The sequence below is a fragment of the Miscanthus floridulus genome, chromosome 11, assembly GCF_019320115.1.
Source record: "Miscanthus floridulus cultivar M001 chromosome 11, ASM1932011v1, whole genome shotgun sequence".
In the NCBI taxonomy this organism is placed as follows: Eukaryota; Viridiplantae; Streptophyta; class Magnoliopsida; order Poales; family Poaceae; genus Miscanthus; species Miscanthus floridulus.
In genome coordinates, this window is record NC_089590.1 from 36,615,101 (window position 1) to 36,641,001 (window position 25,901).

At 48.8% G+C, this 25,901-nt stretch overlaps 1 pseudogene; it reads right to left on the minus strand.

The window, feature by feature from the left end:
• LOC136494547 (protein NUCLEAR FUSION DEFECTIVE 4-like) overlaps window positions 1-25,901 on the minus strand; it is a 51,139-nt pseudogene that overhangs the window by 14,285 nt on the left and 10,953 nt on the right.

Here is a 25,901-nt window from a genome sequence, read left to right on the forward strand (position 1 = left end):
TGTGTACCTTGGTTGATCACTTAGACCACTTAGAAGTAATTAGGATGCAATTTGGAGCAAAAGTTTATATTCAAAGTTTTGCCAAATTATGCTTTTAAAAATAATTCTTCAAAATTAGGGTTTTGAATTAATATTGATTTTAATTTTGTAATTCAAAATCTATATGGAATTTGACTTTGGTCATAAAAGCAAAGTTGTAGATCTTGAAAAATGGAACAACTTTCATTTTTACACCAACTTGTGAAAATGCTTTTAAATGGCTCAAAATGGAATTTTGGTTCTGTTTATTTAAGAAATAAAAAGAAAATCATTTTTTCCTTAATGGGCCGCCGCCTCCCTTTCGGCCCAGCTCGCAGAGCCGGCCCGGCCTGCCGCGCACCTCGCCCATGCCCACGCACTCCCACCTTGCCCTTGCCCATGCCCACCGTGTGGAAGTCGCTCACCGACGGCGAGGGGCGGTGCCCACTCTGACCTGCCGTGCTCCACCTTCAAGGCTGTCCGACCACGCGCACGCCACCCCACTCCACACTCCATCCTGTCTCCTCCTCCTTCCTCTCCATTTCAAAGTTCCGTGGGAGCTCTCACCACCGAGCGCCGCCGCTGCTCCACCAGCGACGTGCCCCTCCACCCGCGCCTCTTTCTTTGATTCCTCTAGTCAACAGTTCCGCCTCGTCAAGCTCCATCGTTTACGCCCGCGTGCGGCTGCCATCGTCTAGGTGAGAGGCTGTAGTGGCCGGTTTTCTTCTCCGCACTGCCATGGCTAAGCTCGCCGGAGCTCGTGCCCATGCAGGCGACCCGCTCTGCCTCCTCTTTTCCCCTTTTGCTCAAGCGCTTTGGCTTCTCTTTGGCACCACCGGAAGGCTCGTCGCCGGTGAGCTTCGGCCGGTGGAGCCTCTTCCCCTGCTTCCGTGCGGCTGACCGATGGGACCCGGTCGGCTCTCGGGGCCCAGTTGCAGTGACTGGGTCTAGATCTAGGTGCACGGAGCTGGGTGCCCGTAGCATTTTAGATCCGGTTTTAAAGAAAAGGATTTCTAAAATGATTTCAAAAATTGATTAAAAAGCTTGTAAAATGTATATCTCGAGTTATATTGCTCCAAAATTGATGAAACAAATTTTGTTGTGTTCCTTATCACTAGATCTACATGATAAAAATATTGCATGTCATTTTTGAGATACTTTAATGTAGAGCTTTATTTAATTCTTGATATTGCTGATATCTTGTAAAATGTTTAGTAAATCCTATATGTATCAGAAAAATGTGATTCATATTTTGTTTGTCTACCGTTGTGATGTACATTCTGGAAAAAAATATATGACATGCATGTTATGTGGAAAAATATGGCTAGGTATTTTATGTGTATTAATTGCCGATTTCTTGTAAAATTTCTAGGGCTAAAAATATGAATAATACATGTAGGTGAAACTTTTTATACAGTGATTGTATGCTATTTAGATCATGGGAAAAATACCAAATCTGTTGTTTGACACTTTTCATAGTACAAAGTATTTTCATGCTTAATTATTAACCATAGCTTGTCATTTTTGTGTAGGCTGTTATACTTATCCAAATACAATGAAAATTTTATGGTAGACTAATTATTGCCTAAGAAAGCTACTGTAATTTTCTCATAATTTTATGAGCACCAGAAATATATGTTGTGTTGTAGCCCTAGTTTAAAATGAAATAAAATAATCTTCTTTAATGCATGTTTAGTTAATAATGTTTGCTTTGGTGTATCTTTGAAGCATCTTAACTTGCTGTGGTGACTTGGCATGTTAGTATAGTGGTTGTAGTAGTAGTATAGTAGTACATGTTCTTGGATGATGTTGGCTACCTTGTAGAAGAGCGTTACTTCTACTATGTCCAATAAAGTTAAACATGTTCATCTAAATTCCATGCATCATGATCATTACATGTCATCTCTCCGATGCACCTATGCATGAGCACTTATGCATCTGCATCATACAAGATCGCAGGAGGAGTTGCTAGTAGCAGTTTAGGAAGAGAAGACCGGGATAGATCCATAAGAAGTCCAGGCACAGGAGGTGCCAGAGGAAGAGGAGCAAGGAGAGGACTTGCCTGAGTGCGTGGATCATCAACCTAGTTCGTTCGAACGAGGCAAGCCCCGAAGCATTCTAAGTCTTCTACTTTATAAAAGCAATTATTTCTATATATGAGTTTATATATTGTTGCATTAAGTTATAGGAGTTGATTGAAATCGTTGATGCATTTATTACTATCCTTGCCTACCTTATTACCTTTTTACCCTGTTAGGTTGGGATCGAATAACTGCTTAGCCTTGCTTAGACCGGTAGCGATCGGTGATTTCTGGTCACCGACATTTATAGGTGGTTACTGGAAGAATTTAGCTATGGAAAGAATGATATCCTGGAATTAACCATGTGTGATGGATAATTGGAGACCGGACGGAAAAAGTTGGAGGCAACCAGACAGGGTTCTGGGGTGCTGTTAGTTTTCCGTCTATGTCGATTAAGGACCGATCGTTGCTCGTCCCTCTTGTCATGTTGAACGCATGCCTCACATTTAGCTGGCCGAATAAAGTACCTTTCGACTGTGAAGCTAGTGACACTATTTGAGCCGGGATAAACTCAGATTGGCAGACTGGTGCTGAAGGGGGTATGATGGGGATGCGAAGAGTGAGCCCAAGGTGCGTCCTGGCTGTCGGGCAGTCCCTGGGTAGTGCGGTCCATGACTGTTATCCCGCGGCTACATGGAAAGTGTCATTGGTGATCTGTAGCTCACTTGATCGGTGAGTGTGGTTTGTGTGAGGAATAAATCACCAGCTAGTTAGGAATCGATTCGAATCACCATCGCTCCTGGATAGTGAGCACTTGACTCGAGCTACAGCATCGTAGTAATTATGATGGAACAATGATGGTTATCTGGATGGTATGGGATATGCTAAATCTAAATTGGTAACTAGATGTTATTGGTTAATCAAGTAATTGCTATAGTATAGGTGCTTACCTAGATGGATAGGTCATAATAAAGATGATGCAAAGTACTTAAAATGGTTTCTTCATGATAGCTTGTGCTTTTCACAAACAAGTCAGCTAGCCCACTAAAGAAAGCCTTGCATACTCCTTGGTGTCGCTTTATTTTGGTTTAAAACGGGTAAGTCTAGCTGAGTACTTTCTCGTACTCAGGGCGTTGTTCCCATTGTTGTTGCAGATGGTCAAATATACTACGGCTATTGCATTAACTGCCTGTACCCGACGATGGGTGACAACTAGGACCAAGGGCAATGGTCACTCCGTATCTCTCATCTGATGCTTTTGTTGGAGATGACTACCTACTGGCACCATATCTAAACCAAAAGTGTGTGTGTGGCTTTAAAACTATTTGCTTCCGCTATTTTAGTTTGAACTTGGGTTGTAATAACTTTATATTCTAAACTCTGATGTATCCAACTATCATTGCGAACTTTATGTAACATGTGACGGTACTTGCTAAACTTGTATGATCTTGGTTTGTATGTCGATTGGTTTGAAATCCTTCGTGGTTTCATGGACTATCGGGTTATACGGGCTTAAGTTTGCTAAATTATCTGTTTTGGTGGAAGATTTCCTTACTTAATCTCGTATAATTGGTTGGTTCTGTTACAGGTCCATGTGACTCCAAGACTATGTTCAGCTAATTCAAGACTTTGTTTCACTACTTCAACAGTTGATAGTGGTGCTACTGTGTTAAATGGCGCAAAAAGATTATTCAATACTGTTGGAACGTTAGAGGGCTCAATGATGGGGCAAAGAGAGCAAGCATGCGTAATTTAATTACATCCTCTAGTGCAACAATAGTATGCCTCTAGGAAACTAAAATTGAGAACCGGAACCAGCAATTGTTGAATGAATCAGTCGGCCAAGATTTGGCATCAAACTGCGCCATTCTTCCTGCGGTAGGAACTATGGGGGGAATTTTATTGGCGACATCTGAGAGATTTTTCAAGCTAACACCCACACAGGTGACAGCACACTTGGTGTCCGCAAAGATCACCACATTGGAAGAGAACGTTTCTTGGTGCATAACTGGAGTTTACAGGCCACTGACAAACCCAGAGAAGATCGCATTCATGCAAGAAATATCAGACCTCAAGCAACATATGATGGACCAGTGGCTAATGCTTGGAGATTTCAATTTAATCTATCGAGTGGAAGACAAGAACAACAACAGAATTAATATTCCAATGCTGAATAGATTCCAAAACACAATTGACAACCTCCTATTGGCGCCACTAGAACTTTTTGGAAGACGATTTACCTGGTGCAATGATCAGAAAAACCCAACAATAACAAAGATAGACCATTTCCTTGCTATGGCGGAGTGGCTAGAAATGTTTCCCTGGACAGACCCACAGGCCCTGACATCCTTGGGTTTAGACCACTGCCCACTCTTTCTATGAGAAGATACATCTTTCGAGTTCTACCGAGGTTTCCATTTCGAGGCGTATTGGGTCAATATGCCAGGCTTTTTGGAAAAAGTTCATACAGCATGGGAGCAGTCGGTAAACACGTAGAACGCATTGCTCAAACTGCATGTCAAATTACTGCGCACAACAAGAGCTCTAAAAATTTGGAGGAGGGCAAAGTTCAGCAACTACAAATTGCAGGCAGCCATACTACAGATTGTCCTGCTAGAGCTTGAAAAGGCCCAAGAGAGGTGGCCATTGACTGTGGAGGAAGTAGCGTTCAAAAAACTCCTCAAGGCAAGATCAGTTGGGATGGTGGCGGTGCAGAAGGCGAAGGCCAGGCAACACTCCCGATTAACTTGGATCTGGGAGGGAGATTCAAACACACGCCTATTCCACATCTATGCAAACATAAGAAGAAAAAAGACGTACATAAGTGCATTGCACACTGAGGATGGGATAGCAACTACACAGCAGGATAAAATCAAAGTGGCGATGGATTATTTCAGTAAAGCAGTGGGAACTAGCATGGTGAGATCACGACGTATAAACTGGAGTGCTTTGGGGTACTCATCTTTCAATCTAGATGATTTGGATGTGCCATTCACAATTTAAGAGCTCTCCCAAATTATCAAATCCCTACCTTCTGAAAAGGCCCCGGGGCCGGATGGTTTCATTGGGGTGTTCTACAAAAAATGTTGGGAGATAATCAAACATGATCTATATGAGGTTGTGATGGGTTTCTACAATCACAAGACTTCCAAAATGCACTTGTTCAACGAGGCTAATATAGTGTTGCTACCAAAAAAACAAGACCCACTCAATATTGCGGATTACAGACCGATCAGCTTAATTAATAGCCTCACGAAGATCATTACAAAGTTGCTTGCAACAAGATTGGCACCCATATGAATGAGTTGGTCTCACAGGCACAAAATGCTTTCATAAAAAAAGATGTATACATGATAATTTTCTGTATGTGCAGAGGGTGATCCAGTTCTTGCATAAGAAAAAACAACCGGCTCTATTCATCAAATTGGATATCTCAAAGGCGTTTGATTCCATAGGATGGCAATATCTGTTGGATGTTCTAACGGCTTTGGGTTTCAGTACCAAGTGGTGCAACTGAATATCCTCCATCCTTGGATCGTCTTCTTCCAGAATCCTTATCAATGGTAGACCAAGTTAGAACATCAAACATACAAAGGGATTGAGGCAAGGGGACCCCCTGTCCCCGTTACTCTTTATAATTGCAATTGACCCACTACAAAGAATCATTGAGCAGGTGGCCCAGCAGGGCTTATTACAACTGGTACTCCCAAAGCAAGCAAAATTACGGTGCTCTCTTTACGCAGATGATGCAGCCCTATTTGCAAACCCAACACCGACTGAGTTGGCAAGATTACATAAAATATTATCTATTTTTGACTTTTTGGTGAGTGTTCCGGACTAAAAGTGAACCTATCCAAAATGGAAATTTTTCCAATTAGAATGCAAACCAATATGATTCATGCAATTGTTCAAAACTTCCTGGGCAAGATCAGCAGCTTTTCGGGAAAGTACCTAGGGCTCCTTTTGCATACCAGAAAGCTAAGAAGGATAGAGGTACAATAGTTAATAGACAAGATTGGTGCAAGAATACTCAGATGGAAAGAAAAATTCCTATCTTCTTCAAGAAAAGAGATATTGGTTAAAACTGTGCTGTCAAGTTTACCCATATATCACCTAACAGTGTTCCATGCACAAAAATGGCTTATAAAGAGAATTGATAGAATCAGAAGGAGTTTTTTGTGGAGATGAGAAAGTCCGGACAAAGTTAGTGGTGGACATTCCTTGCTCAACCGGCCAACAACGTGCCTTCCAAAGACGAAAGGGGGCCTAGGAATTTTAGACCTGGAAAGGTTCACTAGAGCTCTCAGACTAAGATGGCTGTGGTTCAAATGGAAACAAAAACAAAGGGCATGGAACAACTTGGAAATCCCGTGTGACAAGGTAGACCGAGACCTTTTCTATGTGTCAACTGTGGTGACAGTGGGGGATGGAAACACGACCCCCTTTTTGGTCCTCTAACTAGATTAACGACTCCATGGCAAAGTCGATTACTCCTTTGCTGTTTGAAAAGATGAGAAGAAAGAAAAATATAGTTCGGCAGGCGCTAACTAATAACAAGTGGATTGATCATATTTATCCTCCAACATCGCAGGAAGAAGTGTGACAATTTGTGCAGCACTAGGATGAGTTTACAGGGAGTTGTTCTCAATGAGGCGATACAAGATGATATTACTTGGTGATGGACTGCAGATGGCGTCTATACCACACAAAGTGCTTATCAGATACAGTTTGTGGGAGTTTACAACATGATTAAGATAACTCCAATTTGGAAGGCTAAAGCAGAATATAAATGCCGTTTCTTTGCTTGGACTTTGATGCACAAGAAAATCCTAACTGCAAATAATCTACTCAAATGGGGGTGGACTGAAGACACAGAATGCAAGCTATGTGATAATGATCTGAGCCCACTTTTGCAAAGATTGCCCATTCACCAAGAAGGTATGGGGCATTATTAAGCAATGGTTCTATCAGTGTTTCGGACTGGGGGGGGGTCCTCAACCAACCAGTGAATTTGAACTGCGTGCTCCCGATTCCGAATGGTGTTGCAAAGAGACACAAGGTTTATACTGGTTCAGGCAATCAATGCCCTACGTCTAGTCTGAGAGATCGATCTTGTATTCCTTGCACCGAAGTGCTCGTAGTAGGGGGTTACAAGCTGAGGGAGAGAGGGAGCTAGTCCCAGGTCTCAGCAGGGTGTCGCGAGGGCTGTCTAAGATGTTGCTCTCAGGCGGCTGGGATATGTGCGTGCATTACCAGGCGTTCTCCTTTTTCTTTCTAAAACGGCCCAAGTCCTCTCCTTTTATAGCCCGAAGGGAGGACAAGGACGGTACATGAGCTAACTATATGGTGTCGTGTGAATAGAGGCGGCGTGTCCGGGCCCTGTAGCCTGTTCTTGTGGTGGCGTGGTCATCGGAGTGGTCCGTCCTTGGAGCACTGGGGCGGCGTGATCGTCCCATCCGATCCTATGCGTCGTGAGAGCCCCGGGACTGCCTCGGAGTGGGTGCGGCGATGATCGTGCAAGCCACTGTGGATGGACTGTGCGTGAGGCCAAGACTTGGTCGGTGCCGAGGCTGCACCGCAGTGGAGGGGTCTCGGTAGGCACGAACCCCAAGATAGCCAAGACCTTGGTGTACAGTGCCAAGGCCTCGAGTGGGTGGCTGATCGTGGGCATAGCGTTAGGACATAGTGGTCGGTAATCCCCACCGTACCCTATCCCAGCCAGTATGGCGCTGATCGTGGACACAGCGCTAGGACACAGTGGCCGATAATCCCTGCCATGCCCTGTCCCGGTTGGTATGGCACTGATCGTGGACACAACGCTAGGACACAGTGGCCGGTAATCCCCACCGTGCCTTGTCCCAGCCGGTATGGCACTGATCATGGACACAGCGCTAGGACACAGTGGCCGGTAATCCCCGTCGTGCCCTGTCCCGGCCGATATGGCGCTGATGCGACCTCGGGTCCCGTCGGCCATTCTGTGGTGTTGAGCCATCGTCCGGCTGAGATTGCGGGAGTGGTTGAAGCATTAATGAGACATGACGCGCTATCTGGAGGATCGGTCGAGGCAGGGGGCGATGGGCTGCGGACGAGCCGGGCTTGAGCGACACGGAGAATGAGGCCTTACGCGAGACAGAGATCGGATTCCTTGCCGAGGCATGCCACGAGAGGCCTCGCGTGATACGGAGAATGCACCCCCTACCAAGGCCTTCCATGGCGAGCCTCACACGAGGTGGAATTCGCGTCAGGGTGCCGAGACCTCCTGTGCGAGGCTCGAGGCGAGGCGGGGGGCCTGGTGGGCTCGGTCGTTGCGGGTGAGGGGCCCATGGCTTACCTTCTAGCTTTATCTTTTGATGGGACTTTAGCGACCCTTTTGATTGTTCGCTTGGGGTACCCCGTTCTAAGGTACCCAACAGTAGCCCCTGAGCCTCGAGGGGAGTGCGTGCACTCTCCCTGAGGGTTTGCCTAGGCTTGGTTCGTACCCGCTCCCGTAGGAATTGGGTTTTGTATCTTGAGGTTCTGGTGGGTGCGCGCGAGCACACCCATCGGGTGTAGCCCCTAAGGCCCTAGAGGAGTGGAGTTACTCCTCTAGGGGCTTTTTTATTTTCGTGTTTGAACGAGTAGTTCTTATTGCATTTGCCGAGCCCCTAAGCGCAAGTTCGGGTTGCGGGGGTCTTGGTGAGGCTGTAGGAAAAAACCCTCTAGCCTCCGCATGGAGCGAGAGGTTCGTCAGGGGCCCCCTGACTTTGGGTATGACCCTCACGCTTCCTTTCGCTCGGAAGGAGGGGTGGAATGTGCTAGGCTACCCTCGATGGGCACGAGCATGGACACTTCCGGTGAGCTGTTATCGGGTAGTCCGAGTGGAGGCCCGAGCCCTGTTCGCTAGGGGATGGCTAGTGGTCTAGAGACACACTCAAAGAGTACCAGAGGATTTCTCTAGTGGGTGCCGAGGCCATTCACTGGGCCTCGGTGGCTCGATGCCTCCCTATGATGGGATCCCATTCGGAGACTTTCCCCCTGTCTCGGACACGACTTTGGGCATCCCAAGCGTTTCGATTGCTTGGGCCTCGGCCCCATATAGGCTCGCCCGCGGTCGTCCCTGACTCTGTTATCCTGGGGCGGCTGTCGAAACCCTTTGGGGCCCAGCCTTCGAACCCCTGGATCATAATAGGTTTAGAGCCTGGTTCCTTCATACGAAAGGAATAGATCGCAGGGGATATCTTCCCTATTGGCTCGGCATGGGCGGCGCGCCTTTTGAGGCGGTTTCATGGGGAGTCGAAACGACGCCTACTGCCGTAGTGGTCGAGCATGACGTGGTGGATGGGACATAACTATCCTCGCATTTAATGCAGGAGACGTGGGCGCATGGGCCGGCGAAATTGGCTCGTGGTTAACCACGCCGGATCGGGGGAAAACCTCCCCGATTTCGTCGCCCGTTCATTTTGCCTCCTCCCTGCATAAATGCCCGAAGCATCTCGCCCCTCCTCGTCTTACCTTGCCTGCATTAGCACCGCCTCCGTCGAGCCATCACTAGAGCAGCGGGTGCCAGGAAGAAGAGGAGAGAAGAGCGAGCCTAGGGAGAAAGCGAGAAAAAAACGAGAGCGTGGGAGAGAGAGAAAAAACTCACCACCGCACCTGATTCCTCCATCGCACCCATGGCCAGCGACATCGTCGTTGTCGAGGCGGACCCTTGGGACCCGTTGGATGTCACCGAGGAGATGCTTCAGTCGCTTGTCGATGGTGGACTCCTTCGCCCAGTGACAGACCTCGGTAGGCCAGAGTGGATTGCTCCATATGGTGAGCCAGAGCCGAGGCCTCGCGATAGCTACGTCATGAGCTTCGTCTCCTTCCACGAGCACGGCCTCGGCGTCCCGGCGAACCAGTTCATGCGGGCGCTCCTGCACTACTATGGCGTGGAGCTCCACAACTTCAATCCCAACTCCATCGCCCAGGCGGCTATCTTTGTTGCTGTCTGCGGGGGGTATTTGGGGATTGCTCCCCATTGGGAGTTGTGGCTCCACCTATTCTGGGCGGGGCACACTACCAAGCCGACGGGTACATCGGGTAAGAGGAAGGCGATGAGGGCCGGCGGCTGCACTCTCCAGGTGCGCCAGGACCGCCAGCACCTCTACATCCCGGCCCAGCTCGCATCCTCCAACCGACGGTGGTACATGAGCTGGTTCTACCTTCATAATGATGACGGAGGACTTCCCCCTTACACCGGGTGGATTGTGGAGAGCTGCCTAGAGAGATGGAAGTGGGGCATCCCAAAGGACGACCAGCCCAAGCTGGAGCCGCTCCTGGAGGGGCTGGCGAGGCTACGGGGCCATGGCCTCACCATGGCTGTGGTCGTGGCCACCTTCCACCATCGGAGGGTGCTGCCGCTGATGGCTCGGCGGCAGTGGCTGTTTGAGATGAAGCCAGGTGAACCCATGGAGGGCATCCGGATGTCCTCCTCCGCCCTTTCCGATGAGGAAATCCTTTGTTGGGTGGGAGAGACGGTAGAGGCGAAGCTGAAGGGCGGCAACTTGACCCCCTTCACGATGCGACCATCATGGGGGTTTCTTTCGCTGGTAAGTCGTGTGCCGCTGTAGCCTCTGAACCTCCTCAGTCTCCCCCTACCCCTTGTTCCCTTATGCGTGTTTGTCGTTCCTTCAGGGGATGAGGGACGTGCACTCCTCTCCGCTGCCCATTCCTGAGGATGCGAGGTGGCGGGCGATCAACTGGGCGCACGCCTACGCGCAAAAGACACGGAAGGACGCCAAGGCGGTGAAGCACACGAGGCAAATCCTCACGCGCGAAGGGTTAGATCAGCGCCGCCATCAACAAAGGAAAGATGGCCTCCCGTTGGAGGAATCCCCATCGACGTCGCTATCGATGGAGGCCTCGGACGGGGATAACAGGGGTGAGGCGGGGCGAGGTCCCTTGGACCACCTTCCTAACATAGTGGAGGTGGTGCCCGGGGCGCTGGCCAGCAGCCCGGCACGCCTGAGAGGAGGAGGAGAAGCGGACCCAGGGTCGGCGGTTGCCCGCTCCGGGGCCGAGGCTGACACGCCCGAGGCCCGGGCATTGGGCAAATGAGCCGTCAGCCCGGTGGGCTCAGTGGCCGTGGTGGAGCGAGTGGCGGTGGAGACGACGCCACCGCCCCCGCAGAGGACCGAAGGGGCACCGGGGTCCATTGGGGACCGACCGGCGCCGATGGATACGGAGGTGATGCCTCTGCCGCCGCCTCCGCCGTTGCGGACGAGGTTCGCCGTGGCAAAACGGTTGCCACCCCATTCAAGGTTAGTGTATTTTTGGTGGGGTCATAGTGCATTCCGTTTGCCTTTTTGGTCTCGCGCTGACCCTGTAGGTTATTTTTCCTTAGTCGGAAGCGGCCTGCGGACGAGCTCCCCTTGGCGCCCCTTAAGGCGCTAAAGGCGAGCCCCGGCTCCTCCGCCCACTGGGTGGCAGAGGCACAAGCCGCTATCCAACGTGGCATGGCGTCGGTGAGGGTTGACCCAAGGGGGCTGGCCACCCAAGGAGGGGTTGCCGAGGCGGCCCCTACACAGACGAGGGAGGGAGCACTTCCGCCTCGTGGGGGCGAGGCTCACGAGTCGGATGGGGCCGGCGTGCCCTTGGTTGCCAAGGCCGCCAGGGTCTTTGAGGCTGATGCGACAGAGGCCACGGCACCTACGACCGCCGAGACCACAGTGGCCGCGGTCGGTGTCTGTGCGTCTGTCGAGGCCACGATGGCGGAGGCCAAAGCCCCCAAGACCGTCGAGGCCATAATTGCAGAGGCCGGAGCCCCCGAGATCACCAAGGCCATCATGATGGCGGCGAAGCCATCTGTTTAGGAGGCGGTGGAGGCCTCGGTGGCGCCCTTGGTTCAAGGCCTGCCATTGTTGCGGGAGAGCACCTAGGAGGCGGAGGTCTATCTGATCTCCTCCGACAACACTTCCCGGGCGTGGGTGGTGGTCGACGCTGAGGATGTCGGTGCCGTGGAACAGTCGGCACCATTCTTGGATGGGGGAAGCTCAACCCTCGTGCGGGCGCGACCCGAGCCTCGCGGGTGGGATCACCCACGAGTACTATGGCAGAGCCGGGATGACCCTAAGGGGGAGCCTCTGTTCACCCTCGAGGACGCAGCCGAAGGCGAGCGCTGGGGCACCTTCGAGCAATACCGCCAGCTAGCAGAGCGGTCGCTTTAGACGGCCCTGTCCGTGGTGGCCGACAAACTGCCTGGAGTTGCCCAGGTTTGTGTTTTCCTTTCTCGCGCAACGTTGTCCTTTTCTGGTTTCGTTGCAATCAATGACCCTTGTTCTACTTCCCTAGGAGCTCGAGACCCGGTCGCTTGGGAAGTCGGTCTTTCTTCGGCGGGAGAGGGGCGTCTGGGACCAGCTTCAGCGGTAGAAGGACCTTCTTGCCAACGCCAACGAGCTCCTATCGGCACGGAGCGCGGAGGTAGAGGACCTCCACCTTCATTATGTCGACACGAAGGTCGAGGCGGCCACAGCCTAGATGCAACTCGCCCCTCTAGCGGCGCGGGTTAAGGAGTTGGGGGAGGAGCTCACCCGCATGGTCAACGACTGGGATGCCTTCAGGGGCTGAGCTATTGAAGCTACAGCCTCGGCCGCGGCTCACGCGGGGCAGCTGGGGGTGGAATAGAGGGTGCACCAGCTAACGAAAGGTGCCTTGGACGAGGCCCTTGCTGCGGCTGAGGCCTCGCGGACCGAGGGTGTAATTTGGAGGGGGACGGTCGAGGGTGAGTTTTAGTCCCCTCATTTTGTTTTCTTTTTCTTATGTTCACTCCCTAACTCCCTTGCGTGATGCAGAGCTAGGGAGTGAGGCTTCCATGGCGGCCGAGGCTTCTCGGGTCGAGGCCCAGCGCTTGAAGGAGGAGGCCGAGGCTTCCCAGGCCAAGGCCCTGCGCTAGAAGGAGAAGACCGAGGCTTGTCAGGTCGAGACCCGACGCTGGGAGCAGAAGGCCAAGGGTGAGTTTCGTGGGCTTCCATCCCTAACTTAGGTTGTTTTTTCTCTCGCTTGGCCTCATTCCATTTTCCTCGGTGCAGAGTCGGAGGCGGAGATCACTCGGGCCGCCGATGCTTCCAGTGCAGTGCAGACGGTGCTCGAGGCCAAGATCAGGGAGCACAAGGCGCTGAAACGTGCTGCCCTTTCTGCCTGTGAGGCCCTAGAGGTCGAGGGGGTTCAGTCAGGTAGCTCCCTGGGGAGCCGTCTGACCATGCTGAGCAACCAGGTGCGCGAGTGGCTCCGAGGGGCGCTGCACACTGGTGTCAAGCGCGCGCTGGCCATCATCTCTTCTCACTACATCGGCGTCGACCTCTCGGCCATCAGCGATGGGTATGTCCTGCCTGATGATGAGGAGGAGGCGGACACGGTGGTCATGAAGCTGATGGAGGTAGCAGAAGGCCCTGGCACGGCGTTGGCGATGCTCTTCGAAGATGAGGTGGTTCCTCCCTTACCATCTACCGGTGCTGAAGACCCTAAGCCTTGATCTGTGTCTCGGAGGCCATGTAAAAGTAAAGTAGGGGTTATTTTTTGCATCGTAACGCTTGTGGCCATTGAGGCCTTTATTTTTGAAGTATTTGTGTTTCTTAGTTGTTTTTCTTATGTTTCTGAGCCTCTGCCCTCTGTTGCCCCTGATCGGATTTCATTTGCAAAGCACCCCATTGGGGCCTAAGCCGTCCCTCGAGCGAGAGGTAGTGAGGGAGTGCCATAGCCCGGAGGCGTAGGCCGTCTCGCGACTCTACCGGCCTCTTGCTTAGGAAATAGATCTTGGTCCGAGGAGTTTTTACAACTGATTCGTCAGAGCCTGCTAGAGTCTTGGCATAGGAATTTTTACAAAAAACAACTGAAGAACAGTGCATGGGACCTAGGGGGGAGTCCCCCATCTAGCCCCCGAGGGAGGCTTGGTTCTGCCGAGGCAGAGCCGAGTCTCCCTTGTCGTGTTATTGTACTGCCGAGACCTATGATGGGCTCGGGGAGTTTCTCGAAAAATTAGACCAACTAAAGAACGCTTTTTAATTGTATTTCGAGAAACGATATACACAATGCTTGGAAATTTAGGGATAAAAGCAACATAGCTATTCTATGTTCCAAGCGTTGGTGAAGACTTCGCGCTTCTCGTTGGCCAGCTTGTAGGTCCCGGGCTTCAGTACTTGGGCGATGATGTACGGTCCTTCCCATGGCAGGGTTAGCTTGTGGTGACCCTTGTTGCTCTATGCTAGCCTCAACACCAGGTCGCCTACCTTCAAGTCTTAGCCTCGGATGCGTCGGGCCTGATAGCGCCGTAGGCTCTGCTGGTATTTGGCCGAGTGTAGTAGCGCGATGTCTCGGGCTTCCTCCAGTTGATCAAGGGCGTCCTCTCGGGTGGTGCGGTTACTTTGTTCGTTGTAGGCTTGTAGCCTCGGGGAACCATATTCCAAGTCGGTGGGGAGGATGGCCTCGGCCCCATAGACCAGGAAGAAAGGCGTGAACCCCGTGGCTCGGCTTGGAGTGTTCCTTAGGCTCCAGATGACCGATGGGAGTTCGGCGAGCCATTTCTTGCCAAACTTTTTCAACCGGTTGTGAATTCTTGGCTTGAGGCCTTGTAGGATCATGCCGTTGGCACGCTCTACATGGCCGTTGGTCCTTGGGTGCCCTATGGCCGACCAGGCCACACGGATGTGGTGGTTGTCGCAAAACATCAGGAACTTTTTGCTGGTGAACTGTGTCCCGTTGTCGGTGATGATGGTGTTGGGGACCCCAAACCTATGGATAATGTCAGTCAAGAACAACACCGCCTGCTCGGATTTGATTCGATTGATCGGACGAGCCTCGATCCATTTGGAGAATTTGTCGATAGATACCAGTAGGTGGGTGTAGCCCCTAGGGGCCCTTTGTAGAGGCCCAACCATGTCGAGCCCCCATACGGCGAACGGCCATGTGATGGGGATGGTTTGTAGGGCCAGGGCCAGGAGATGTGTCTGCCGAGCATAGTACTGGCATCCTTCGCAGGAGCATACTAGCTTGGTAGCGTCGGCGACCGCCGTCGGCCAGTAGAACCCTTGGTGGAAAGCATTCCCTACGAGCGTCTAAGGCGCCACATGGTGCCTGCAGGCGCCTGCATGTAAGTCCTAAAGCAGGGCTCGGCCCGCCTCAGCACTGATACATCATTGGAGGACACCTGAGGGACTTCGCCTATACAATTCATCATTGTAGAGGACGTAAGCCTTGGCTCGGCACGTGAGCTATCGGGCTTCGGTCCTATCGCTAGGAAGTTCCCCCTGATCGATCCAATCAAGGAACAGGGTTCGCCAATCCGCGTCCTGGTCGGTCTGCGGAGGCTTGGCGCTGACTTCCATGACTTCAGGCTCGGTCGAGGGGGTCTCGGCAGCAGAGGGGGCATCGAGCTTTGCCATGGGTTCTGCGAGTGGGCCCTCCTCTGTTGTTGAGGTGTAGCAAATGGAAGGTTTGTAGAGGTCACTGGCGAAAACATTCGGGGGGACCGGGGCCCATGCCGAGGCCATCTTTGCTAGCTCATCGGCGGCCTTGTTGTACTTCCATGGGACGTGATTCAGTTCGAGGCCATCGAACTTGTCTTCCAGGCATCGTACCAACTTGCAGTAAGCCTCCATTTTGGGGTCGAGACAATTTGACTCCTTCATCACTTGATCTATGACAAGCCTTGAATCGCCTCGGACGTCGAGGCGCCATGCCCCAAGTTCGATGGCGACTTGCAAGCCATTGATGAGGGCCTCGTACTTAGCCATGTTGTTGGAGGCGGCGAAGTGGAGCCGCACCATGTAGCGCATGTGCACTCCGAGGGGCAAAATGAAAAGCAGACCCGCGCCTACCCCGGTCTTCATTAGGGATCCATCGAAGTACATGGTCCAGCACTCCGTCTGAATTTGAGCAGGTGGCAGTTGGGTATCTATCCATTCAGCCACAAAATCGGCCAAGACCTGAGACTTGATCACCTTTCGAGGTGCAAAGGTCAAGGTTTCCCCCATAAGCTCGATAACCCACTTGGCTATCCTGCCCGAGGCCTCCCGATTATGAACTATCTCGCCTAAGGGGAAAGATGATACCACAGTCACTGGGTGTGACTCGAAGTAGTGACGCAGTTTACACCGGGCTAGGACTACGACGTAGACCAGCTTCTGGATATGGGGGTAGCGTGCTTTGGTCTCGGAGAGCACCTCGCTGATGAAGTAAATAGGATGTTGGGTGGGCAGAGCATGCCCCTCTTCTTGCCTCTCCACCACTACGGCCGTGCTGACCACTTGGGTCGTTGCGGCAATGTAGAGTAAGAGGGCCTTGTCCTTGGCCGGGGGTACCAGGACGGGAGGATTTGTGAGCAGCATCTTGAGTCTGTCGAGGGCTTCTTTGGCCCCAAGGGTCCACGAAAAACGCTCGGATTTTCTCAAGAGTCGGTACAGAGGCAAACCTTTTTCGCCGAGGCGTGAGATAAAGCGGCTCAGGGCCGCAAGGCATCCCATGACTCTCTGTACTCCCTTGAGGTCTCTAATTGGTCCCATGCTGGTTATGGCCAAGACTTTCTCTAGGTTGGCTTCAATGCCTCGTTCTGAGACTACGAATCCCAAGAGCATGCCTCGGGGGACCCTAAACACACACTTCTCGGGATTGAGTTTGATGCCCTTTTCTCTAAGGCATTTGAAGGTTATCCTCAAGTCATCAATGAGATCCTCAGCCTTTCTGGTTTTGACCATGATGTCGTCTACGTAGGCCTCGATGGTCTGCCCGATGTTGTCACCAAAGACCTGGGTCATGCACCGCTGGTACGTGGCACCTGCGTTTTTGAGGCCGAAAGGCATAGTCACGTAGCAGTACATGCCAAATGGTGTGATGAAAGAAGTCGCGAGCTGGTCGGACTCTTTCATCTTAATTTGATGGTAACCAGAATACGCATCAAGGAAAGACAGGGTCTCGCACCCTGTAGTGGAATCAACGATTTGATCAATTTGGGGTAATGGAAAGGGGACTTTCGGACAGGCTTTGTTTAAACTGGTGTAGTCTACGCACATCCTCCATTTCCCCTTTTTCTTCTTGACTAACACGGGGTTAGCCAACCACTCTGGGTGGGACACTTCCCTGATGAACCCGGCCGCCAAGAGTTTCTGTATCTCCTCACCGATGGCCCTACGCTTTTCCTCGTCGAAGCGGCGCAGGCATTGCCTCGCTGGTCTAGATCCGGCCCGGATGTCCAGGGCGTGCTCGGCGACCTCCCTCGGTATGCCCGGCATGTCCGAGGGACTCCATGCAAATATGTCGGCGTTTGCACGGAGAAAGTCGACGAGCATGGCTTCCTATTTGATATCGAGGGTGGCGTTGATCCTCAGCGCCCGGTCGTCGGGGCAGGCGGGGTCGACCAAGACGAGTTTGATGGCTTCCGTGGGCTCGAATGCCCCCGTACGACGCTTGGATTCAGGCGCCTCACCACTGAGTTGGTCAAGGTGGGCGATGAGGGTCTCGGCCTCTGCCAGAGCCTCGGCGTACTCGATGCACTCAACGTCGCAGTCGTATGCATGTTCGTACATGGACTCAATCGTGATGACACCGCTAGGGCCTGGCATCTTGAGCTTGAGGTAGGTATAGTTGGGGACCGCCATGAACTTGGCATAGCACGGCCGCCCTAGGATGGCATGGTAGGCTCCCCCGAACCCGACTACCTCGAAGGTGAGGACTTCCTTGCGGTAGTTGGAGGGGGTGCCGAAGCAGATAGGAAGGTCAATGTGCCCGATGGGTCGCGTGCGCTTCCCTGGCACAATGCCATGGAAGGGGGCGACGTCGCCTTGGAGCCTCGACCGGTCGATCTCCAAGAGCTCTAGGGTATTGACGTAGAGGATGTTGAGGTCGCTGCCTCCGTCCATCAACACCTTAGAGAGTCGGGTGTTGCCGATGATCGGGTCGACAACCAGTGGGTACTGCCCAGGATTCAGAACATGGTTAGGGTGGTCATCTCGATCGAAGGTGATCGCCTCTCAAGACCAGTCGAGGTACTGGGGGGTGGCCACCTTGACCGAGAAAACCTCTCGGCGTTCCCTCTTGTGCTGCCGCGCCATAAGGCACGCCGAGGGCCCACCGAAGATCATGAAGGCATTGCGTACCTCAGGGAAACCGTCATCCTGGTCCTCGTTCCGCTCGCCGGCGCCCTTCTGCTTGGCGTTGTCGTCGGGGAGCCCAAGCCTGGCATAGTAACGCCGCAGCATGGAGCAATCCTCGAGAGCGTGCTTGACCGGGCCCTGGTGGTAAGGGCAGGGTTTCTTGAGCATGTCTGTTGACACTATTTTTTACACGTGTCAAAATGATCAGAGTGGGCTAATCGATAGGAGGAAAGTTACTGTATACACTGACAGCCGATGAAAATCAGCTTGTAAAGATGGTTGCCGATGAATGGTGGTGATCGATGGAGAGGTTGATTTAGACTCGGGTGTTGCCGATAAGGTTAGAGATGTTATTGTCGATGACGATGAAGAAAGGCTTGAAGACTACTGCTGATGAAACAGGAAGTATACCGATAGAAAGGAGGTCGGTGAGATTTCCATCGTAATCGAGGTGGACAGGGAAATAGATAGGAGTTGATTTCCTTTTCTATATTTATTAGAGTATGATTCATGTAAGAGTCGCGTGTTTCCTTTGATATGGACTTGGTGTCCTAGTTGTGTTTGGTTATGTCTCTTTAGATTAGGGTATAAATATAGATTGAGGGGCAATGTAATATATATATCAATCAATATCAAAACCAATTTTTACTACTATTTGCATCTACTTACTTTTCGGCGACTTCGTCAATTTGCATATTTTTTCCTTTTTTACGAGTTCTCATTGATTCGGCGAGTTGCATAGCTTTAGTGCGACCTTCGGCGATTCTCAAGTTCCGTGTGAGTACCTCTTGGCCGTGACTTCTGGGTGTATCGCTGTTGTCAGGACCAAAGTGCTCGTATCTTCATCCTTGTCGATTAACAGGTCAAATCGACTGGCACGCTTTGGATATCGATTCGGGTATTAGCCCTTTGTGTTTGCAGATCCACTTTTGCATCAACACATCTTTTGGCACGCTCGGTGGGACCAATCAATCCGATCAATATGTTCAATTCTGAGATCGATTTAGGGAACATTATCGCGATATCAGAAGAAGATCTTAAGGAAGAGCAGAGGTAGGCTATGGAAAAGGCTGTAGAAGAATACAGGCAGTTTTGTCTGAAATCGTTTAGCCTGAACAAGAGTGGACAAGTCATCCAGAAGCAAGATTTGTTGTTGCCTCGGCAGGTTACCTTTGACTCCAATCCTGGTAAACTTCAAGAGATGGTTAATTTTGCAGTAAATCATGCTTTGATTAATCATTCCAATGTGCTGTCCAATACTGTTCATAATACTGTGGTTCGAACTCTCAAAGAAGGACAAGCGTCACCGCATTACGTTGGGCCTACCTATCCCAACTAGAGCCGGCATCTATCAATACTCCATCGGCTCCCTCGGCCGTTGTAGGTACAGAAGTTACTTCTCCTCCTGTATCGGCAGGCTTACCTAATATTCAATCTACACCGATACGATCAGATCCGGTGCTACCAAGAGGACGAGTTCAGCTTAATACAGATCTAGCGGCATCAGCTATGTCAGGCCCTATGTCTCAGAATAGCCAGATTCCTGCTAATTGGTGGGGATATGGTATGCCTCTGGAGTCATCTGCTTTCAATCCTGGGTTACCCTAAGTGTTTGATGCAGTAGAAAAAGCTCCTATACCATCAGCTGTTTCATCGATGGCTCAAGTGCCTCAATATGCCACAGCAATTACTATGCAACCAACTCTAGGAGGTTTCCAGATGCCTTTGGTTCAAACACCCAGTTCAAGTCCATCGGCAAGCTTACTGCCGATGCAGCAGAAAGCCCCTGTTATGAGTCAAACTGGGGTTCAGTTCATGCCTCAAGCTGGCTATAATTATCCAACAATATCAGCAAATTACCAGCCATCGGTAAGTTTTGTACCGATAAGTTCTAATAATGGTTGGTCAGGATAGTTACCTGTTCAACATACAGTTCAGCAAAATCAGCAGGTTGCAGGGATTCAACAAGGTCATGTGCAAGCTGGTTTCCAGAATCAAGCATCAGCAGCTTAGCCGATGAATCCTTTCCAATAGGTTAATGGACCACAAGTAACGGCAAATATACCAATTGCTGGAGATCGTGGGCCACAAAGATATGTGGAGGGATATCAGCAGGCACCTCCCATAGAAATTCAACCAGTCCGTCAGCAGGAGGCTGATGCTTTTTGGGCCGATAAGATAGCAGAGATTATGAAGGATCAGTTTGGAATAAAACCCAAGGTCAATACTTATTCTTATCGGACTCCATACCCTCCTGCATATGATTTAATTCCTCTCCCAAATCGGTACAAGGTACCAGATTTCACTAAATTCTCTGGGCAAGATGATACATCAACAATGGAACACGTCAATTGCTTCATTATTCAATGTGGAGAGGCAGCTAGCAGAGATGAATTAAGAGTTCGATTATTTTCATCATCTTTGTCTGGATCGGCATTTATATGGTTCATTTCATTACCACCAAATTCTATTATTACTTGGGTTGATCTAGAAAAACAATTTCATAAGTATTTCTTTGCTAGAATCCATGAAAAGAAGCTTACCGATTTAGTAAAATTGAGACAGCATAATGATGAATCGGTGGAAAGCTTTGTGCAAAGGCTACGAGATGTAAAAAATAAGTGCTACAGTCTGGTGCTGGATGATCGGCAGCTTGCCGATCTGGCTTTCCAAGGGTTATTGCCATATCTTAAAGACAGATATGCTTCTCAGGAGTTTGAAAGCCTTAGTCATCTTGTGCAAAGGATCTCTGATCAAGATACAAGGGTTTTTGAGCCTAAAAAGAATTGGAGTAAAAAAGTATCATTTGTTGAAGAAGTAGGAGATTCTGATTCTGATGAAGAACTAGTTATCGGTTTAGCTGAGTGGGTTAAGAATAAAAAGCCGATATCTTGTCCCTTTGGTCAGAAAGAACCAGAAAAGTTTACCTTTGATATCACCAAGGCCGACAAGATATTTGATCTTCTGCTTCAAGAGGGCCAAATTAAGCTGTCACCTAATCATGTGATCCCATCGGTAGAAGAGTTGAAGAAGATCTTGTACTGCAAATGGCACAATGCAACTTCACACAGTACAAATGAGTGCAAGGTGTTTAGGCAATAGTTACAATCGGCTATTGAATCTGGGAGAATTAAGTTTGGTACTTCCAAGGCCCAGAAGCCGATGAAAATTGATCAATACCCTTTTCCAGCAAATATGTTGGAGGCCAAAGGGAAGACTAAGGTATTGACGTCAGAAGCTGCTGAGAAAAACGCATCAGTGGATCCCCAACATCGGATAACTACCGATGATGCAAAAAGTAAGGGTTTGCTGGGAGAAAGCAGTAGTTCCAAAAACCCTCCTCGGCCTGGCATTGTGATTACCCATCGAAGGCAGCAGGAGGATTAGCGTCAGCGTAAGGATCGATATCGACAACAGCAAGAAAAGAGACGTCGGGAAGAATTGTATCGGCATAAAAATCATTGGAGGTGCCCGTTTTTCATCCATTGCAAGGAAGAAGGTATTAAATTGCCAACTATTGAAAATTGCCCTGAGTGCAATGGTTATTATAGGGTCAATCGGTCAGAAAGGAGGTTTCAACCTGGCAATCAGGGTTTATTTATCAATGAACCGATCAAAGGCAGAGCATCAGTGCATGATCGGCTGGGGGCAGACTTAGTGTACATGAAAGGCTTGGTAAACGCGCTGGATATTTTCCAAGGAATCAAGGGGAGCTTGAGGAGATGGCAAATGCAAGAGTTCCCGATGAAGAAATATTCTATAGGGACCCTAATATACACCATGTAGAATCAACTAGGACCTGTTATCAGCCGGTTTGGAAGACCAAGTTTCCTCGATGGTGCCTGAAGGGTCTGACAAAGACACAGAGAAGAAGGATGCAACGTGAGCATCAGGAGGATTTATACCGAGAGGAAAATTCCTCCAATGAGAGGTCCGGTCATCAGCAGTGGCAGGTAAAACACAAAAATAAGGGTCCATCGACAGATGTTAATATGGTATTCATGTTGCCGATGGAGTTTTTGGCACAATCTGATAATGAGGAAGAAGTTGTTCTCTCTGATCAAGTAGCTCAGTTGACACTAGATCCAATGATGGCTGTTTTTGAGAAACCTACTGATGATGAGAGACAGCATCTTAAGGCTTTATTTGTGAAAGGCAGAGTTGATGGGCAGCCTGTATCTAAGATACTTATCGATGGAGGGGCTGCAATTAATATTATGCCTTATGTGATGTATCGGAAACTTGGTAAGGGAGATCAAGACTTGGCCAAAACCGATATGATGCTGAAGGATTTTGAAGGCAATGTGTCACCGGCTAAAGGGGCGGTATGCGTCGAATTGACTATCGGTAGCAAAACCTTGCCGACGACGTTCTTCGTTATTAATGGCAAGGGTGCATATAATCTGCTTCTAGGGAGGGATTGGATTCATGCTAATTGTTGTGTTCCTTCTACAATGCATCAATGCCTCGTACAGTGGATTGGGGATAAGATTGAGTTTGTCCCTGGTGATTCTTCTTATATCATCGCATCGGTAGAATCAGATACTTATGAGCGAACTAAATGCATATCAGGAGAAGTTTAGGAAAAATAATTCCTTAGAGTGGCTGATTATGAAATTTCACCGATCCAAGCAGTCGGTTCTGAAGAAGAGTTTTAATGGATAGGTTTGCCGATGATGGAAAATTAGGTCAAGGGTTCACATCGGCAGATGATTTAGTAGAAGTAGATATTGGTGATGACGATAGGCCAAGACCTACTTTTATTAGTGCTAAGTTAGATTCCAAGTGTAAGCAGCAAATGACTGATTTGTTAAAAGAGTATAAAGATTGTTTTGCTTAGGATTATACTAAGATGCCTGGATTAGACCGATCAATAGTTGAACATCGGTTACCTATCAAATCTGGATTTCGGCCACATCAGCAGCCAGCGCGCCAATGCAACCCTAATATACTTCCTGACATTAAGGCCAAAATAACTAAATTAATTGAGGTAAAGTTTATTCGGCAGTGTCGATATACAGAGTGGATCTCTAATGTGGTTCCTATTTATAAGAAAAATGGAAAACTTCGTGTTTGTATTGATTTTAGAAATCTTAACAAAGCCACACCGATGGATGGCTATCCAATGCCGATTGCTGATTTGTTGATTGATGCTGCAGCCAGACATCAAATTATCAGCTTCATGGATGGTAATGCAGGTTACAATCAAATATTCATGGCTGAAGAAGATATTCCCAAGACTGCTTTCAGATGTCCAGGTCATGTAGGGTTGTTTGAGTGGGTAGTCATGATGTTTGGTTTGAAAAATGCCAGCGCTACTTATCAAAGAGCTATGAACTTTATTTTTCATGAATACATCAGCACATTAGTGGAGATCTACATTGATGACGTAGTGATTAAGTCCGGAGATATCACAAAACATCTAGCCAATTTACAAAAGATATTGGAGTGCACAAGGAAGCATGGATTGAAGATGAATCCTAATAAATGTGCATTTGGTGTATCGGTAGATCAATTTTTGGGTTTTATGGTGCATCAGCGGGGCATCGAAATCAGTAGGAAGTCTATTGATGCAATTAACAAGGTGGTTGCTCCTGCCAATAAAACTGAATTGCAATCTTTGATCGGTAAGATTAATTTCATTAGAAGATTCATATCTAATCTATCAGGAAGAATCAAGGCTTTCAGTCCATTACTTAAATTGAAGGCCGATCGGGAATTTGTATGGGGAGCTGAGCAGCAGTTAGCCCTGGATGAAATTAAGAAATATTTAACAAATCCTCCAGTGCTAGTTCCACCTCAACACGGGAAACCTTTTAGGTTGTATTTGTCAACTGATGATATCGTTATCGGTTCAGCTCTTATTCAAGAATTTGAAGGGAAAGAACGTGTTATTTATTATTTGAGCAGAAGATTAGTGGATGCTGAGACAAGGTATTCGGCCATCGAAAAATTATGTCTGTGTTTATACTTTTCTTGTGTCAAATTAAGACATTATTTGTTATCTGCCGAATGTACGGTCATATGCAAAGACGACGTAGTCAAGTATATGCTGTCGATGCCGATATTAAGTGGTAGAATCGGCAAGTGGATTTTAGCATTATCAGAATTTAAACTACGTTACGAATCGGCTAAGGCAGTTAAGGGGCAGGTTATGGCTGATTTTGTTACTCAGCATTGTAATACAGTGGACTCTCTGGAGGTTGCTCCTTGGACACTTTTCTTTGATGGGTCCACATGTGGTGAAGGAGCAGGTATCGGCATTGTGTTGATTTCACCTCAAGGAAGGAAGTATGAGTTTTCATTACCGATTGTTGCTACGTCGACAAACAATTAGGCTGAATACCAAGCCTTGATAAAAGGGTTAGAATTGCTGAAGGAGATACGTGCCGATACTATTGAAGTCTTTGGTGATTCTATGCTAGTTATAAATCAATTGGCTAGGATTTATGAATGCCGAAGTGAAGTTTTAATTTTGTATTATGAAAGATGTTTGCAATTGTTGAAAGGGTTTAGAGATTTTTGTCTTGAACATATTTCTCGACTATATAATGAAGAGGCTAATCGACTAGCTCAGCATGCTTCAGGGTATCAGCCTATTCAGGAAGTGCTAACATCGGTAGTCGGTACCGATGACTGGAGAAAGGAGATTGTCGATTATTTAAAGGATCCATATAAAAAGGTTGAAAGACGTATAAGGTTCCAAGCTACCAAGTATGTGCTCCTTGATGATAAATTATATTATCAAACTATAGATGGAGTTTTACTCAGATGTGTTAGCAGTGATGAATCGAAAAGCTTGATGGGTGAAATTCATGAAGGAGTGTGTGGAGCGCATCAATCGGCTTTCAAGATGAAGTGGATGATTAGAAGGAATGGATACTATTGGCCGACTATTCTTGAAGATTGTTTTAAGTATTTTAAAGGATGTCAGGGGTGTCAAAAGTTTGGTAATGTTCAAAGAGCGCCTGCATCGGCTATGAACCCTATAATTAAACCTTGGCCGTTCCGGGGATGGGCTATCGATCTCATCGGTTAGATTTATCCGCCATCGAGCAAAGGATATAAATTTATTCTGGTTGCTACCGATTATTTTATAAAATGGGTTGAGGTAATTCCTTTAAAAAAGGTGACATCGGCTAATATGATCGATTTTGTGAAAGAGCATATTGTTTACCGATTTGGTATTCCTCAAACTATCACTACCGATCAGGGTACTATGTTTACATCAGGAGAATTTGATGAGTTTGCTGTAGGTATGGGAATTAAAGTTTTAAATTCTTCTCCATATTATGCTCAAGCTAATGGTCAGGCTGAGGCTTCTAACAAAGGGATCATCAAACTCATTAAGCGCAAAATTAAAGAAAATCCTAAGAGGTGGCATACAGTATTAAATGAAGCCTTGTGGTCATATCGGATGTCATGTCATGGTGCAACTAAAGTAACGCCTTATCAGTTAGTATATGGACACGACGCAGTATTGCCTTGGGAAATTAAAACTGGCTCTAGGCGAATACGTTCTCAAAATCAGCTGACAGCCGATGATTATGATACTCTTATGAAGGATGAGTTGGAAGATGTGGCGGGTCATCGGTTAAGGGCTCTAGTTAGCATCGAAGAAAATAAGAAAAGAGTAGCCAGATGGTATGACAAGAAGGTGAAGGTAAAGGAGTTTGCCGATGGAGATCTGGTCTGGAAATTGATTTTACCGATTGGGACTAAAAGTTCAAAGTTTGGAAAGTGGTCTCCTAATTGGGAA